The sequence below is a fragment of the Hyla sarda genome, chromosome 10 (genome assembly GCF_029499605.1).
Source record: "Hyla sarda isolate aHylSar1 chromosome 10, aHylSar1.hap1, whole genome shotgun sequence".
Taxonomy (NCBI): Eukaryota; Metazoa; Chordata; class Amphibia; order Anura; family Hylidae; genus Hyla; species Hyla sarda.
Genome location: NC_079198.1, coordinates 23,317,959 through 23,335,098, shown reverse-complemented (window position 1 = coordinate 23,335,098; position 17,140 = coordinate 23,317,959). Strand labels below are relative to the sequence as shown.

The following is a 17,140-nucleotide window of genomic DNA, read 5'->3' as shown; positions in this document are numbered from 1 at the left end:
CTGCATAAATTAGTTCAGCTTTCAGGTGCTCCCGTGGGCTCTAAAAGGTGGATACAGTCCTAGGAGACCCTTTCCTAGGACTGTGTCCACCATTTCCAGCCCACCGGAGCACCTGAAAGCTGAACTAATTTATGCAGGATAAGTCATCAACTGCCGAGCCGAGAAGTTCGTGACGAATTGAATTTACTGTAAATTCGCTCATCTCTAATAGGCACCCCATGTGCTGCCAAATCGTGCCTCTTTTGCCCCTTTTTAGATAGGCTCAAACATTGGCCCTGATTTACTATTGTAAACCCGACCATGTTTTGTCGGGTTGTGCGCCAGATACCGGTGCATTGCGCCAGAAATTCTGTCTGCGCATGAAAAAAAACAACAACAACCAACTCTCCAGTTTATTTAGGCTGGCTTCACACCACGATTTGAGTGTCTGCTGCACAGATAAGATTTCATAAGCTCAAATCGGCTGAAATCGTATCTATGTAGGGGCCCTTTAACTATTAAAAGTAACAGAGACATATCAAATCTTTCTATCGGTCAGGGTATAAGCGTTGGCGAAGGAGCTGGGAGAAGTCCGCGCTTACCGCATTCTCTCCCAGCTCTGTGTCAAGTCACCTGCATGGTCTCACAATGTAAGTTTATGGGGCCGTTTAGGCCTCATAGACACAAAGCGGAGAGAGGAGTGCGCAGCAGCCCATGTTCAGGGTCAGGTTCTGAATACTCAGACCTTGATCTTTTGACATGTTCCCAGACAGGCCTGGTTAAAGGGGTAGTCCAGTCCATGTAGAAAGTTTTTGTGCCATCATGTGCCAATGTAATAATGTATCTGTTTTTTTTTTTTCATGTAAAATGTTCATTTAGGAGGCCCCCTCCCCCATCTGTTCTCTCCCATCTCGCCCCCACCATCGTGTAGAGGAAGCCACGAGGACAATCCTACTTCCCCATCTGCTCCTTCGGGTATCACCCCCTCCCATCATGTGAAGTCTTTCAACAAAAGAAGCCCGCGAAACAGTTCAGGAAGGGCATATCTTTCCCCCTAGCAGGGGGTGGGAACTTATGCTAATTAGAGAGGTGATTATAAGCAAGGGGCCTGCTTAATAAAGATCAGAAGTATTTTACCACTGACCAAGTGTGTGTCTGTGTGAATTACTTGTGGTGCATGCACAAAGAAATTATCATATTTGGTCGGGAGTAGGATACTTACCAAGCTATCTGATTAAATCCATATCACCAACGGCAAACTGGAATCACCTGCCGCCACTCCCTCAGTGCCCCGGTATCACCGCTCTAGTCCTCCGGTGCCATCTTCTTCCTAGTTGCCGGTGGTCAAAGCGTCACACTCCTTCTGCCTTAGGCTGGGTTCACATCACGTTTTTGCCATACTGTTTTCAATCCGTATGGCAAAAAAATGGATGGAACAGTATGGAAAAAAGTAAACCGTATGCATTTTTAAACAGTATACTGTTTTTAAAAGTGCATACAGTTCCGTCAGTTTTTATAGAAAAAAAAAACATACGTTTTAGAAAATTTTGTCCATTTTTAATGGGATGGGTCTTGGGTGGGGACTTTAGGATTCAAATGCGCATGTGCAAAGTAAAAACGTATACGTTTTTCCCGTATGGAACCGTATACATGTGCGTTTCCCATTGACGTCCATGAGTTTGCAGTACGGTTGACCACGATTTTGTCTCCGGTTTAAAAACTGTACTGCAACCGCATATGTGCGCATACTGTTCCATCCGTTTTTTTTTTTTGCCATATGGTTTTCTTTAGAAAAACGGATTGTTAACCCAGCCTTAGCCAGAAATAGGCTATGTATGATGCATTGAACCCCAGAAGAACTACACTGCTTCTTAGCCTATCGCCGACTGAGGCAGGACATCATTGCAGCCGGCAATTGGCTGGGCCACAGTGTGATGCATTGACCACTCGCAACCAGGAAAAAGATGGCACCAGAGGACTGGAGCAGCGATACCAGGGCACCGAGTAAGCAGCGGCATGTGAGTCCGGTCTGTTGTTCTATACGTCGGCAGCCCCGAGATTACAGCACGGAAACTTTCTGAACTGGACTACTCATTTAAACACAATGGAGGACATTTATCGTGGTCTTTACCCTTTATTCGTGTGTAAAATTGTCCTTAAAAAAAGTTGCAGCAATCTTTGCTGGGATAAGGGGATAAGATGTCAGATCCCCACGGTCCCGCTGCTGGGGACCCTGGGATCCCTGCTGCGGCACCCTGCTATCATTACTGTGTAGAGCGAGTTCGCTCTGTGCGTAATGACGGGCGATACAGGGGACGGAGCAGCGTGACGTCATGGCTCCGCCCCTCGTGACATCACGGCCTGCCCTCTTAATGCAAGTCTATGGCAGGGGGCGTGACGACCGCCACGCCCCCTCCCATAGACTTGTATTGAAAGGGGCGGGCCGTGAGATCACGGGGGGCGGAGCCGTGACGTAACGATGCTCCGGCCCCTGTATCTCCCGTCATTACGTGCAGAGCGAACTCGCTCTGTGCTGTAATGATAGCGGGGTGCTGCAGCGGAGATCCCGGGGTCCCCAGCAGCGCGGGGATCTGACATCTTATCCCCTATCCTTTGGATAGGGGATAAGATGTCTAGGGGCGGAGTACTCCTTTAATAGTGGCATTTATACTGCATGTGGACATTGATGTAAATGGTGAATTACATCCACACAATCTCTTTGCAACAACACTAGACTTAGAGAAAAATCAAGAACATGTCCTAGATCACCACAACACAACAGGCCGGTACTTCCCGGTAGAGATGGGGCCAGCTTTGACTCCATGGACTTGTGTCATTCTCAATAAAATCTGTATTTGCCGGAAAAACAAAACCATTTCATTTGGTATTTTGAATACTTTATTTTAAATACGCTCAACATCTTTAAGAGGTCATAAAGGCGGGAAAAAAAAGCCACAGGACTGTGACTAGGTTGTCAGAGTTCCCATAATGCACGAAGAAAGAAAACGGTCCAGCACTGGTTTGCAGTTAAAAACAGCTTCTTCTTTATTGGGTCAAATCCGACAAGACAACATAGCCAACGCATTTCGGACCTACACTTGCCATGACTAAGGACCAAGTGTAGGTCCGAAATGCGTCGGCTATGTTGTCTTGTTGGATTTGACCCAATAAAGAAGAAGCTGTTTTTACCTGCAAACCAGTGCTGGACCGTTTTCTTTCTTCGTGCACACACACGGTCAGGGACGCTGCTGACCAGGCCAGGTGCAGAGAGGGGGAGGAGAGCTGTCGTTCTGATTCATTCCCATAATGCACCTCCTTCTACTCGACAGGGAAGTTGCTAGATGGCATGGTACCAGTTTTGCACCTCCACCTTCTCTACAGTGGAATAACTAAGTTGTCTGATTTCCCATAATGCACCTCCACCAACTCTGTATTTGTCACCATCAAAACCACCTCCCTCTTTCCACTTTCTGCGAGACACAACACACTGGAACGGGGAAAGAAATGGCAATAAGAGAGCCCCATCTTCTGGTCACGATGGCTGTAAATATATCTTGCTATTAACGAATGTCTCAAATAGTAGTTAAAGAAAGTGTTCAAGGCATCATATGCTCCTCTTGTAGAGAGATCTAAGTCTATCCAAGGACTTTTTCTTCTGCATAGTAAGGATCAGGGTACAAGACGTTCTGTTGTCAGCCATTGGGGTCCACGGTAGCTTCAGTCTTTTCTTGGCTGACCTCCTTCTCAGGATCATCACAAAAGGAAAAGCCAGAAGACAGAGCCATTTCATCTGCGCCCCATCAACAGGAAGGAGAAAACCTACAAAAGACAACAAAAAAATGTGTTAATGTCATACGAACGGCATACATTGGCGGACTGATTTATACTGTCCCAACAAGTGTAATCCCCAAATGTAGTGTGAACCTAGTCCAGAAGACAATTGGCCTTGCTATTAGCATTGTAACTGTAACAACCACATAAAATTTTTTGGGCTATGTCGCTGGTACAGTGATCCCTCAACATACGATGGTAATCCGTTCCAAATGAACCATCGTTTGTTGAAACCATCGTATGTTGAGGGATCCGAGCAATGTAAAGTATAGGACAGTGGTCTTCAACCTGCGGACCTCCAGATGTTGCAAAACTACAACTCCCAGCATGCCGGACAGCCGATGGCTGTCCGGCATGCTGGGAGTTGTAGTTTTGCAACATCTGGAGGTCTGGAGGTTGAAGACCACTGCTATTGGAGGTTATACTCACCTGTCCCCGCCGCTCCGGACCGTCCCCGCTCGTCACCGCTGCCCTGGATGTCGCCCTCCATCGCTGTCGCTGCGTCCCTGGGGTGTCCCCGCCGCTTCGGCAAGGCCTCTGCTTCCCCGGCATCCTCGCTCTCCGTCGCCGCCATCACGTCGCTACGCACCCCGCTCCTATTGGATGACGGGACGGCGTGTGCAGCGACGTGATGACGACAATGAAGAGCGCCGACGATGCAGGGGATCCCGAAGAGGACGCGTCGGAGCCCCGAGGACAGGTAAGTGATCGTCAGCGGACCACACAGGGCACCGTAAACGGCTATCCGGTGGCAGCTGAAGCAGTCTGCGCTGCCGGATAGCCGTTTATACGATGGCCCCGACATACAAAAGCATCGCATGTTGATGCTGCCTTCAACATGCGATGGCCTCTGAGAGACTATCATATGGGGAAATGATCGTATGTCGGGGCCATCGTAGGTCGGGGGGTCACTGTATTTGTTGGGATACTGGAGAATAGGTAAGCTGATGTATACTGAAGTAGGCCACTTGACTTTAAAAGATTGACGTAGTGGTGAATATTTCCATATATATATATCAACTGGCTCCAGAAAGTTAAACAAATTTGTAAATTACTTCAACAAAAAAAAAATCTTAATCCTTTCAGTATTTATGAGCTGCTGCAGTTGAGTTGTTCTTTTCTGTCTAAGTGCTCTCTGATGACACTTGTCTCGGGAACTTTCCAGAGTAGAAGCAGCAAATCCCCGTAGCAAACCTCTTCTGCTCTGTGCAGTTCCTGAGACAAGCAGAGATGTCAGCAGAGAGCACTGTTTCCAGACAAAAAAGAACAAGTCAACTTCAGCAGCTGATAATTATTGGAAGGATTAAGATTTTTTTTTTTTTTTTACAAATCTGTTTAACTTTCTGGAGCCAGTTGATATAAATAAAAGTATTTTTTTTTTTCCTGGAATACCCCTTTAAATTACATTATGGAGCTACATCTGACACATATACTGAATTGACTGACCACCTGCAGGATACCATACTGTACCTTACAAAGTGGCCCCTGTCCCCAGAGGCTTGCAGATATTTTTTTTTTCTGGTTAGCCAAAATAGGTATTTCATCAGTTTTTATGTTCCTGCAGTTTATTGCTTTTTTTTTTTTTTTTTTTAGTCTGTTTTTTTCTGTTTTGCCTACCATGGTACGACACTAAGTTTTATTGTACTTTCAGACTTTATAGCCAGTGTTAATAAAACTAAATTTTATCTCTCTGTACTTTACTTCCATACAAGGTGTTTGCCTAAAATGATTGTATGTAAACAAAACTTAAAGGGGAATTCCAGGAAAAAACTTTTTTTTAATATCAACTGGCTTCAGAAAGTTAAACAGATTTGTAAATTACTTCTATTAAAAAATCTTAATCCTTTCAATAATTATCAGCTGCTGAAGTTGAGTTGTTGTTTTCTGTCTGGCAACAGTGCTCTCTGCTGACATCTCTGCTTGTCTTAGGAACTGCATGGAGTAGAATAGGTTTGCTATGGGGATTTGCTTCTGAACTGGGCGGTTCCCAAGACACGTGTCATCAGAGAGCACTTAGACAGAAAAGATCAACTGAACTTCAGAAGCTCATAAGTACTGAAAGGATGAAGATTTTTTAATAGAAGTAATTTACAAATCTGTTTAACTTTCTGGAGCCAGTTGATATATATATATATATATATATATATATATATATATATATATATAAAAAGTTTTTTTCCTGGATAACCACTTTAAATAGTCATTGTTAATTCCTAACAAAGCAATCCAAACCACTAATATGAATGAGCCGTCTGTGTGTACAGACATTGGCTCGTCCATAGGGGAGGCTGCGGGAGTGTTATCTGGAAATGAATGCGCAATTGTCTTATCAGCCCTTGTATCCTTGGAACGGAGTTTCACCTTTCATCCCAGATGACAGCAGCCCGGCAGCTGTCCCCCTCAGCCCCTTCACACACCCTACCAAAACATTCATCATGCAGAACAAATGAAAGCCCACGGAGGCACATGTGTATAACATGAACACAATATATGTGTAACCACACAAATTTACTGACATAGATTGGTGTATATAGGAATTCTCACATGAAACAGTGTTCGTAGTACCCTATCAGGCCATTGCTTTTATCTTCCAAGGATCTTCTAAAAAAAAAAAAAATTGTTACTCATTGGTTATCATTAGAGATGAGCGGACTTACAGTAAATTCGATTCGTCACGAACTTCTCGGCTCGGCAGTTGATGACTTATCCTGCATAAATTAGTTCAGCTTTCAGGTGCTCCCGTGGGCTGGAAAAGGTGGATACAGTCCTAGGAGACTCTTTCCTAGGGCTGTATCCACTTTTTCCAGCCCACAGGAGCACCTGAAAGCTGAACTAATTTATGCAGGATAAGGCATCAACTCCTGAGCCGAGAAGTTCGTGACGAATCGAATTTACTGTAAGTTCGCTCATTTCTAGTTACCATGTAAAACACTGTAAAGAAAAAACACATTGGGGGAGATTTATCAAAACCTGTCCAGAGGAAAAGTTGTTGAGTTGCCCATAGCAACCAATCAGATCGCTTCTTTCATTTTGCAGAGGCCTTGTTAAAAATGAAAGAAGCGATCTGATTGGTTGCTATGGGTAACTGGTCAACTTTTCCTCTGGATGGGTTTTAATAAATCTCCCCCATTGTGTTCCTTTAATATGATCATAAAGTCAAGACTGCTGTTATACTGTCCCAGTAACTGTGCTCCAGCTACATATGTGACGTTGTTGTGTGCCTGTGGGAAAACTTTCTTTAAAGGGGTACTCTGGCGCTAAGACATCTTATTCCCTATCCAAAGAATAGGAGATAAGATGCCTGATCGCGGGGGACCCCCGTGATCTTCCACACCGCACCCTGTTGTTAGAATCAGCCCCCTGAGCGTGCTAGCGCCGAGTTTAATTACTACCGATCACGGAGACGGAGCATAGTCACGGCTCCGCCCCCGTGTGATGTCACACTCCGCCCCCTCAACGCAAGCCTATGGAGGGGGCGTCACGCCCCCTCCATAGGCTTGCATTGAGGGGGCGGAGCATGACGTCACTATACTCCGTCCCCGTGATCGCTAGTAATCAGACCCGGAGCGAGCACGCTCCGGGGGCCTGATTCTAACGGGGTGCGACGTGGAAGATCACGCGGGTCCCCAGCGGCAGGACCCCCGCGATCAGGCATCTTATCCCCTATCCTTTGGATAGGGGATAAGATGTCTTAGCGCCGGAGTACCCCCTTAAATTGCATAAATAAGTATGTGGAGATACTGTGAGTTAATGTGCAAAACTGTTATGTACATTGCACTGTATTAAAATGTGCACAGAAACTTCTAGAAGGCTTTTCTAGTCTATACTGTGAAGGCAAAGGGCTCGAGTTCCATCTCCAAGCTGGAGTATTGTCTTTAGCCAGAAGGAAATAATGCTGAACAAGGATCCCACTGCATACATTAATCTCTTTAGTGACCTCCGCTTGGAGATAGTGCTGTGTGACCTAATGTGTTACAGAAGTTTCCATACCAGGTATTGTGCCCCACAATCAGTCAGTAAAAAGTACAAGTATTGGCACCACAGTAATCTAACCTGTGTAGGCCTTCTACAGAAAAACAGGAGCTAAATGGACCCTATCCTGTCTGCAAGTATCTCTACATTAGTAACTTCACTTACATGTGCAAAAAGCACACAGGAGACTTTCCATTCAGTATATCTGTGTCTCCCCCCCCCCCCCCCCCCCCCCCCCCCCCAAAAAAAAAAAACAACTCTTAAAGCGACAGTGACCAAATATTATTTAATCTGCTTTAAAGACTTTAATATTCCACTCTGTGCCAAAGAGATTGTGTTATATTAGGATTTGCACAGAATATTCAGTAAAATGATTATGTTGTTTTCATGTAATCCTGGTATTCAGAGGTCTTATTCCTGCACTTGGCATTACCAGAACAATTTATTTGATTGAAGGATTATTGGGCTCACAGGGGAACACCAGGTTAGCTATATAAACCCTGTTTGCCTATGGGACTACTATTCTCAGCTAGCATGCACAAGAACACCCATCACCCCCCATCTTGGGTCTCACACTGTTAGGGTATGTTCACACTACGGAATTCCGCGGTGTGAATTTAACATTAGTGTAGATGGGTTTCCACGAGACCCGTTCACACTGCTGAATGGCTATGCAGTGCTCGCGGACTTCCGCGCAAAGAATGAACATATTCTTTCTTTGCGTGGAACAATTTCAGTGGCGAAATTAAGGTTATCTTTATGCTGTGGTTTTCTAGCGTAACTAAAACTATGTTCACACTGTTTTTTTTGTTTTTTGTGTTTTGTTTTTTAAAGAATCCCCTGATATATACCTTCAACATACTTAGCCATGTAGTGGCATACGTCGGCCACTGGAAACAATGGAGCTCTGGTCTGGACACCCCATTTAAACGGGTACCCCGGTGGAAAACAATTTTTTTTAAATCAACTGGTGTCAGAAAGTTAAACAGATTTGTAAATTACTTCTATTAAAACATCTTAACAATTCCAGTACTTATCAGCTGCTCTATGCTCCACAGTAAGTTCTTTTCTTTTTTAATTTCTTTTCAGTCTGACCACAGTGCTCTCTGCTGACACCTCTGTCCATGTCAGGAACTATCCAGGGCAGGAGAGGTTTGCTATGGGGATTTGCTCCTACTCTGGATAGTTCCTAACATGGACAGAGGTGGCAGCAGAGAGCACTGTGGTCAGACAGAAAAGAACTCCAGAAATAACTATAACTTCCTGTGAAGCATACAGCAGGTGATATGTACTGGAAGGATTAAAGGGTACCTCTCATCAAATAAACGTTTGAGATATTTTAGATTAATGAATGTTCAATAACTTTCCAATAGCATGTTAATGAAAAATATGCTTCTTTCTATTGTATTTTTCCCGATCAGTCCTGTCAGCAAGCATTTCTGACTCATGCTGGAGTCCTAAACACTCAGAGCTGCCAGCCTGCTTTGTTCACAGCCAAACAGGCTGTGAACAAAGCAGGCTGGCAGCTCTGAGTGTTCTCCTTTGTGAACAAAGCAGACTGGCAGCTCGTAGTGTTTAGGACTCCAGCATGAGTCTGAAATGCTTTCTGCCAGGACTGGTAGGGAGACCCCTAGTGGTCATTTCTTCAAAGTGGAAAATTAAATAGAAAGAAGTATATTTTTTAATAACATGCAATTGTAAAGTTATTCTGCATACATTAATCTATAATATATCAAAAGTTTTTTTGATGAGAGGTACCCTTTAAGATTTTTAAATAGAAGTAATTTACAAATCTAAACTAGTGATTAGGCAGGAAGGGAGAGGGCACACAAGAGGTAATATCACCTTAATACTGCAGCACGGTATCAACAACCTGGGTACAAGTCTCCTGCGGGGTGCATACAAAAGGGTGAAGTATCCAAATAATACAATGAAGAAAGTGTGTATGCACTCACCACTCAACGGAGACAGGTCGGTAAGACAGTCAGGTAGACGGGTAGCTGGGTCACAGCATCAGCGCAGGTGTGATGGCGCTCAGAGCCTCTGAGCGCCATCACACCTGCGCTGATGCTGTGACCCAGCTACCCGTCTACCGGACTGTCTTACCGACCTGTCTCCGCTGAGTGGTGAGTGCATACACACTTTCTTCATTGTATTACTTACAAATCTGTTTAACTTTGAGGCATCAGTTGATTAAAAACATTTTTTTTCTTCTACCGGAATACCCCTTTATTGCTTTAAGCCTTTTAACCATTGGCCTTTCCCTTAATGTCAGTACAGTGATCCCTCAACTTACAATGGCCTCAACATAAAATAGTTTCAACATACAATAGTCTTTTCTGGACCATTGTATCTTGAAACCAGACTCAACATACAATGCTATGGAATCTGCGAAACGTGTCAATGGCTGGAAGAACCGACCAATCAGAATGGATATTTCACTGGTAAAACCCCTGTGCATGCACTGACTGGTGTCTGGTAGCGCCCCCTACAGTACAGGAAGGTATTACATGTTGTGTACTCTTTACCTGTACCAGGGTTAGCTGCTCCTTTGGGCATCAGATGAGGGCGGCTCCATTTTACTTTTTTTTAGGACACTGTGTGTTCTGTACAGGACCCCGATGAAGCTCCTGTCCTCTACATAGACCAGTGTTTCCCAAAGAGGTTGCCTCCAGCTGTTGCAAAACTACAACTCTCAGCATGCCCGGACAGCCTTTGGCTGTCCGGGCATGCTGTGAGTTGTAGTTTTGCAACAGCTGGAGGCACCCTGGTTGGGAAACACTGAAATAGACAGTGATTACAGCTCCCAGCAGATCTTTATTACTTTTATATATAAGGATTTGCTTTATCTGTATTAGTTATCTACTTATTTATCTTTAATCCTCACCTTTTCCTATTTTTGGATGACATTTTAGCGGCTTCAGAACCAATTACCAGGTTTCCATAGAGTTATGGTCTCAACATACAATGGTTTCAACATACAATGGCTGTCCTGGAACCAATTAATATTGTAACTTGAGGGACCGCTGTACTTAAAGCCGTGATACCTGAGACACAAATCGTTCATCAGAGATGTCGGTCTGGAATCCTGAGCCCTGGCTTCACACAGTATCTGCTCTTCCTCACTTTGTTTGATGATCCTGTCAGAATTACTATCTGGGGTTTAGATATAAAGATCCCAGAGCCTATTGTTTGCCTCTATTACTTGTGTCTGTCCTGTCTAGGAGAAGGTGATAACATTGAGGCTGCTCAGAACGTATTACATCTGGATAAGGCTGCTTTCACACCACGTTTTTGCTAGATCCGGCTGGGGGAGGGGAAACTGTGCGCTCCCGTACCCCAGCCGGACCGGCGCTGAAATCCATTGACTTTAATGAGTTGACCGGAGTCACCGTTTGACTCCGGTCGGCTCATTTCTGCCCCGTATCCGGTTTTGTGAGCGGACCTAAAACCGTAGTTTACGACGATTTTAGGTCTGGTCAGAAAACTGGATACGGGTCGAAAATGAGCCGACCGGAGTCAAACGGTGACTCCGGTCAACTCATTAAAGTCAATGGATTTCAGCACCGGTCCGGGAGCGCATGGTTCCCCCCCCCGGCCAGATCCGGCAGCCGTAGGCTGAAAACATGGTGTGAAAGCACTCTAAGGGTACATTCCCACACGGCGTATTTGCTGCGTATTTGCTGCTGCGTATTTTATTTTCTCTGTTGAAGTCAATGGGTAGGAAAATACGCAGCAGCAAATACGCAGCAAATACGCAGCAAAATACGCCGTGTGGGAACGTACCCTTAGGGTGCATGCCCACGTGGCATATTTTGCTGCGTATTTGGTGCTGCGTATTTTCCTACCCATTGACTTCAACAGAGAAAATAAAATATGCAGCAGCAAATACGCAGCAAATACGCCGTGTGGGAATGTACCCTTAGTGTTAGCAAAGTCAAATCTGAGCTCTAAACAAGCTGACAACCCTGGAGCTCCTACAGTATTAACCCCATAGTACTCATACTAAAAGTCTGAAACCTACCATTACCCACACAGTGGGTGTAAAGCTGTGTTCACCTCGCAGGTTTTTCTTGCATTTTTATCATGCATTTTCTGTTTTGATATGTGAACTCCCATGTCTCTCAATAGATTCGCCAATCAAAACAAAAAAACTGATGGATCCTGCATGTATCGCTATAATAAGGTGTAACTTGAAGCTCTATGGAAACTGGGCTCAGTTGCAAATGCAGAAGAAAGAAAAAAAAGGGGGGTGCAAGTGCAGCTCACAATTGGTGTATGGATACTACCTGAGGTCAACAGGGCATGCAACTATACCACAGTTGCAAAAATAATAGAATATGTGAAAAAGAAATATATTGCCCGGACCTTCCAAGGTAGTGTATTTTAATTATATGAATGATAGAAAACTGGGTCGTACTCCAATAATAATTCAATGGTTATTTATTAAAAATGTATAGTGCATTATTCCTCACAGGGCCCTTGTGAGAAAAAACACTTATAATAGGTATACAAAATTACATATATAGAATTAGAATATAAAACTATTATAAAAATATGTGTCACTGGCATATAGAATAGCTCTATGCTGATGGATTCATATATCGTCTTTAGAGTATTGTAAAGGTATAAGTGTCCTTTTATATGGTAATTAAAGTGGATACTCTGTTACCGGTCCTGGGTGATGTGGCTGTGTCAGCTCCCGTGTCCGGATGGCGGTCAACGGTCCTAGATAGTGCTGTGGCTTTATCTTTCAAGATCCAGGTATTTATGCGGTGTTGGTCGTCCCAGGTTAGTGGCACTGGCGGGTGCCGATGGTGATTCGCCGGGAGGCCGTGCGCTGGCAGGCGCTGTTGGAAATTTGTCAGGAGACCAAGCGCTGGCAGGCGCTGATGGTATCAATCTCCTCACCGCTGGACTTGGAAGCCAGAGACTACACGCTGGGTAGATGGAGCTTGCCTCGTGTAGATGGCGTGTGACGTCAGCTTGAGCCGGAGCTGACCAGGTAAAATCAGGACCGGACACTAGTCTAAATCGACTAATGCGTGAGGAATCCACAATGTGATGGATTTGCTCCGTAAACTAGAGCTTGAATTCATAAAGAGCATAAATGCCAGTGTACAAAGTCAATGCATAAGACTCAGTTGCAAATGCATTCCTGTCACCATGCATCTAAGGCTATGTTCACACGGTGGACATGAATGGAGGGGGTGTGGTGTGGCGTCACGTCCCCAGTCCCAGAAACCCGGAGGTTTCCGAAACTGGAGATTCAGCACCCGCATAGAATGTGGGTTCTGCAGGGAGATCGCGGGGGGTCTCAGCAGCGGGCCCCCCGCAATCAGACATCTTATCCCCTATCCTTTGGATAGAGGATAAAATGTTTTTGCCCGGAATACCCCTTTAAATGGGTACTCATCTTCTAGACACCTATCAAAAGGATAGGGGATAAGATGTCTCATTGGGGGGGGGGGTGCCGCTGCTGGGGCCCCCGCGATCTCTGGCAGCACACGGCAGCCACGCCCCTCATGACGCCACACCCCTTCCATTCATGTCTATGGGAGGGGGTGTGGCAGCCGACACGCCTCCTCCCATAGACATGAATAGAGGTGGCGTTGCGTGACGTCACAATCTTGGCCACTCGCTCCAAGCCTTATGAACAAAATGCACAATACCTGGCCGCATAGGTACAGGTATTGCTGACTGCAGGTTCAGGTATAGCATTAGGGGTTGGGCGCTAAGGGGTTATTGACCTGACCGGTTTGGCTGGTGGGCGATCCCGGGCCGGCCTGGTGGAGGCTGCGGGGGGGGGGGGACAGCATGCCCCCGAACCTATATGTTGCCTCCCCTTCCTTCCTCTGCCTCTTTCCTTCTTCATCGGCCCCCCCTGTGAAGCTTTACGCCCGCTCACTCCAGTTTTTTTTTTTCACTACAGGGGGTTTTCCCACCCCCTTTTTTTGTCATGCTACTGTTTGCACTTTGTTTTATACTTTGTATTATTTATTATGTTTGTACTTTAAAAAGTAAATAAATAAAATAAAAATTTGAAAGAAAAAATTATGAACTTTTACAGTTTTTTCCTTGTATCGGGGGATCTGGATGTGATGTGGAGGAAGCGCGGTTGTTTCTTGTGTTGGGCTTTGCTCATGGTGCTTCCCTGAGGGTTGTTGTTTTTTACTCTTGGTGGCCGTGTTGTTGTTGTTGTTCTTGCTTTATTCCTCAGGTTTGTTTTCAAGTCACAGCTGGCGGTGGAAATTGAGAAATAGAGGATATGAGGATGAGGGCAGACATGCCCATCTAACGGAATGAGGGTTGGCATACCACACCTACCACCAATATCACAATGAGCAAGAATTATACGGGTTTTGTGGTTAAAACAGTTTACAGTGTTTAGATAAATATTTCAATAAACGCTGTGATCGACCCCTACAATCCAGCAAAGAAACTTGGTTGTACATGTCTTTATTGTTAACATACTGGGAGGGACGCCCTGCTCCCCCCTCCTCCCCCTTTACAGGTTAGGTGGGTCTGTGCAGTCTGTCCAGAACGCTGGGGCACAGGAGTACCCCTTCAAATGCCCAAGAGTTGTGTAAATGTATTTTTTTTTCAATTAGATCCAGAAAATGATCCCGTTACAGCTTCTATGCCAAAGACTACAGAAAACATTACTTATTATTATTTTATGTTCTATCCCAAGACGGGGTTCACACTATGGAATTTCCACTCATAATTCTGCTTAGAAAATCCAGTGCAGCAGAATTACATTGCTGCGCAGTGCACACTATGGAATTTTAGTATTTTTGGGGGCAGAATGGGCACGGAATGCATTGGCTCCTATCAGGAGGGCAATGTATACCAGCTGATTCAATCGGTCACTGGCTGTCCCTGGGAATCTCTGACCCGAATAATTCCTCCAAGCTTTATTCTTTCATGGTGCTTTTTGTTTACCCCCCAGCACCCCCTTCTCTGGTAGAGCTTCATTAATGAGTGATGCTGACACTGACCAAAGACATTCTGCAGCAATAAAGTGGCTGTCACCAGTCTGAACTGTACACAGGATTACCATCTGTCAACAATGGACCAAAAGGGCAAATGTGCTCAGAAACAGCAAACTAATGACATCTGTCCCGGGTGTCCCGGCACCACCGCGCGGCATGTCCGGGCCTGTCCTCCCTCTGGGCCTGAAGTCTCCTCTCAGCCTGTCAGGAAAAATGCAACTGCTGATTAAGCAACATTCCTGAGCAGAAGCTTCTGTCTCCATGTCAGCTCCGTGCCAGGTTGCTATGCTCCACCTGAGACAGCCATCGCTATTTCGCAGTTACTTTCCCATAATAAACATTGATGGCATTAAATAACCGGGCCAGTTCTGATCCATTCTCCTCTTTTCTGTCATTTTATCTAAACCAAGGATTTACCGGTAAATCATTTTTGCAGCTTTAATTCTGTGCTGCGTAAAACTTTATTTTATGTCATTTGTGTATTCATATTTTATATATTTGTTTGTGATATCAGATTGGGGGGGATGTAAATATATAAAAGAAAGGATAGGGGATAAGACGTCTGATCGCGGGGGTCCTGCTGCGATCTCCCACAGCACCCGGCGTTCTAAACAAAGGGTACGTTTCACACGAGCGGATTTCGCTGCGGATCCGCTGGTGAAGGTCCGCTCTATGCTGTCTTTACTTGTGCCTGCTTGTAGCGGCACTACGCCGCTACGAGCAGACACACTGAGATGTGCGAGTCGCAGTATACTCGCACATCGCAGGAGCTCTCTGCCTAGCTCAGAGCAGGGAGAGCGGCCTTGATATGCGAGTACGCCGCGCACATCGCTGCAGTGTGTCTGCTCGTCGCGGCGTATTGCCGCTACCAGCAGGCACATGTAAAGACAGCAGAGAGCGGGCCTTCACCAGCGGATCCGCAGCGGAAAATACGCTTTAAATCCGCTCGTGTGAACGTACCCAAATGCCGGGTTCCTCCGACAGTTGGTGTGACGTTATGGCCACGCCGTCTCCTGACGTCACATCACACCCCATCTATTCATGTCCATGGGAGGGGGTGTGTCGGAAGACACGCCCCCTCCCATAGACTCCCATAGACATGAATGGAGGGGGTAAGGCCATGACGTCACAATCGCGGCCTCCGGCTAAGAGCATTCTAAACAAAATGTTCCCGAACCCTGGAGCACCGGAGTGCCCCTTTAACACAACACACGTTTTGATCGGTAACAAAACACAAGTTTTGATCAGTCAGGGCCTTAGTGCTTAGACCCCCACGATCAGCAGAACGAGACAGGTGTGCTTCACTCCCTGGCTCGCTGAAATCTCCTTACAGTTTCTCTGGACAACCCCAGAGCCTAAGAGTAATACACACAAGGACACGCTGTCCGGGCATGCTGAGAGTTGTAGTTTTGCAACATCTGGAGGTCCGCAGGTTGAAGACCACTGTTAGGCTGGGTTTCCACTTGTTTTTTTTTCTGGCAGTTTTTGGAATACGGCCACTGCAGTTTTTGAGCCAAAGCCAGAAGTGGATCCATAAGGGAGGAGAAGTGTAAGTCCTTCCTTTATAAGTCCTATTCCTTTTGAATCCACTTCTGGCTTTGGCTCAAATATTGCAGTGGCCGTATTCCAAAAACTGCCAGAGAAAAAAACCAAGTGGAAACTTAGCCTTAGAGGAAGTTGTACACACCTGTCCCCGCCGCTCCGGACCGTCACCGCTCGTCACCGCTGCCCTGGATGTCGCCGTCCATCGCTGTCGCCGCGTCCCCGAGGTGTCCCCGACTCTCCGGAAAGGCCTCTGCTTCCCCGGCATCCTCGCTCTCCGTTGCCGCCATCATGTCGCTCTGCACGACGCTCCTATTGGACGACGGGACGGCGTGCGCAGCGACATGATGACGTTGATGGAGAGCGCCGGCCATGAAGGGGAACCCGAAGAGGACGCGCCGGAGCCCCGAGGACAGGTAAGTGATCGTCACAGGACCATCCGGCTATCCAGTGGCAGCTGAAGCAGTCTGTGCTGCCGGATAGCCGTTTATGCGATGGCCCCAACATACAAAAGCATCGTATGTTGATGCTGCCTCTGAGAGGCCATCGTATGTTGAAATGATCGTATGCCGGGGCCATCGTAGGTCGGGGGGGGGTCACTGTACAACAGTGGTCCCCATTTTTTTTCTTTTTATAAAGTACCCCCATTCCCAACCTACAGTATGGACATGCTAGAGTTTCAACATAGTTCCATTTGCAAAATCATGTGTTACTGCGGGTTTATGTTATGTTCTCTTTCACGTTGTTACTTGTGGCTGTTTCTATGAAAGTTGGATGACTTGTATTTATATTGTAATTTTCTTCGTATTTTAAGGGGAAAT

General features: G+C 45.8%; 1 protein-coding gene across 1 annotated transcript in view; it reads right to left on the bottom strand.

Annotated features, from left to right (window-relative positions):
* Positions 1 to 3,140: 3,140 nt before the first annotated feature.
* LOC130294342 (pleckstrin homology-like domain family A member 2) overlaps positions 3,141 to 17,140 on the bottom strand; it is a 30,662-nt gene continuing 16,662 nt past the window's right edge. The window contains exon 2 of the mRNA XM_056543981.1: positions 3,141 to 3,798. The gene's annotated coding sequence lies outside the window, so the exon portion shown is untranslated. The remainder of the gene's footprint in view (positions 3,799 to 17,140) is intronic.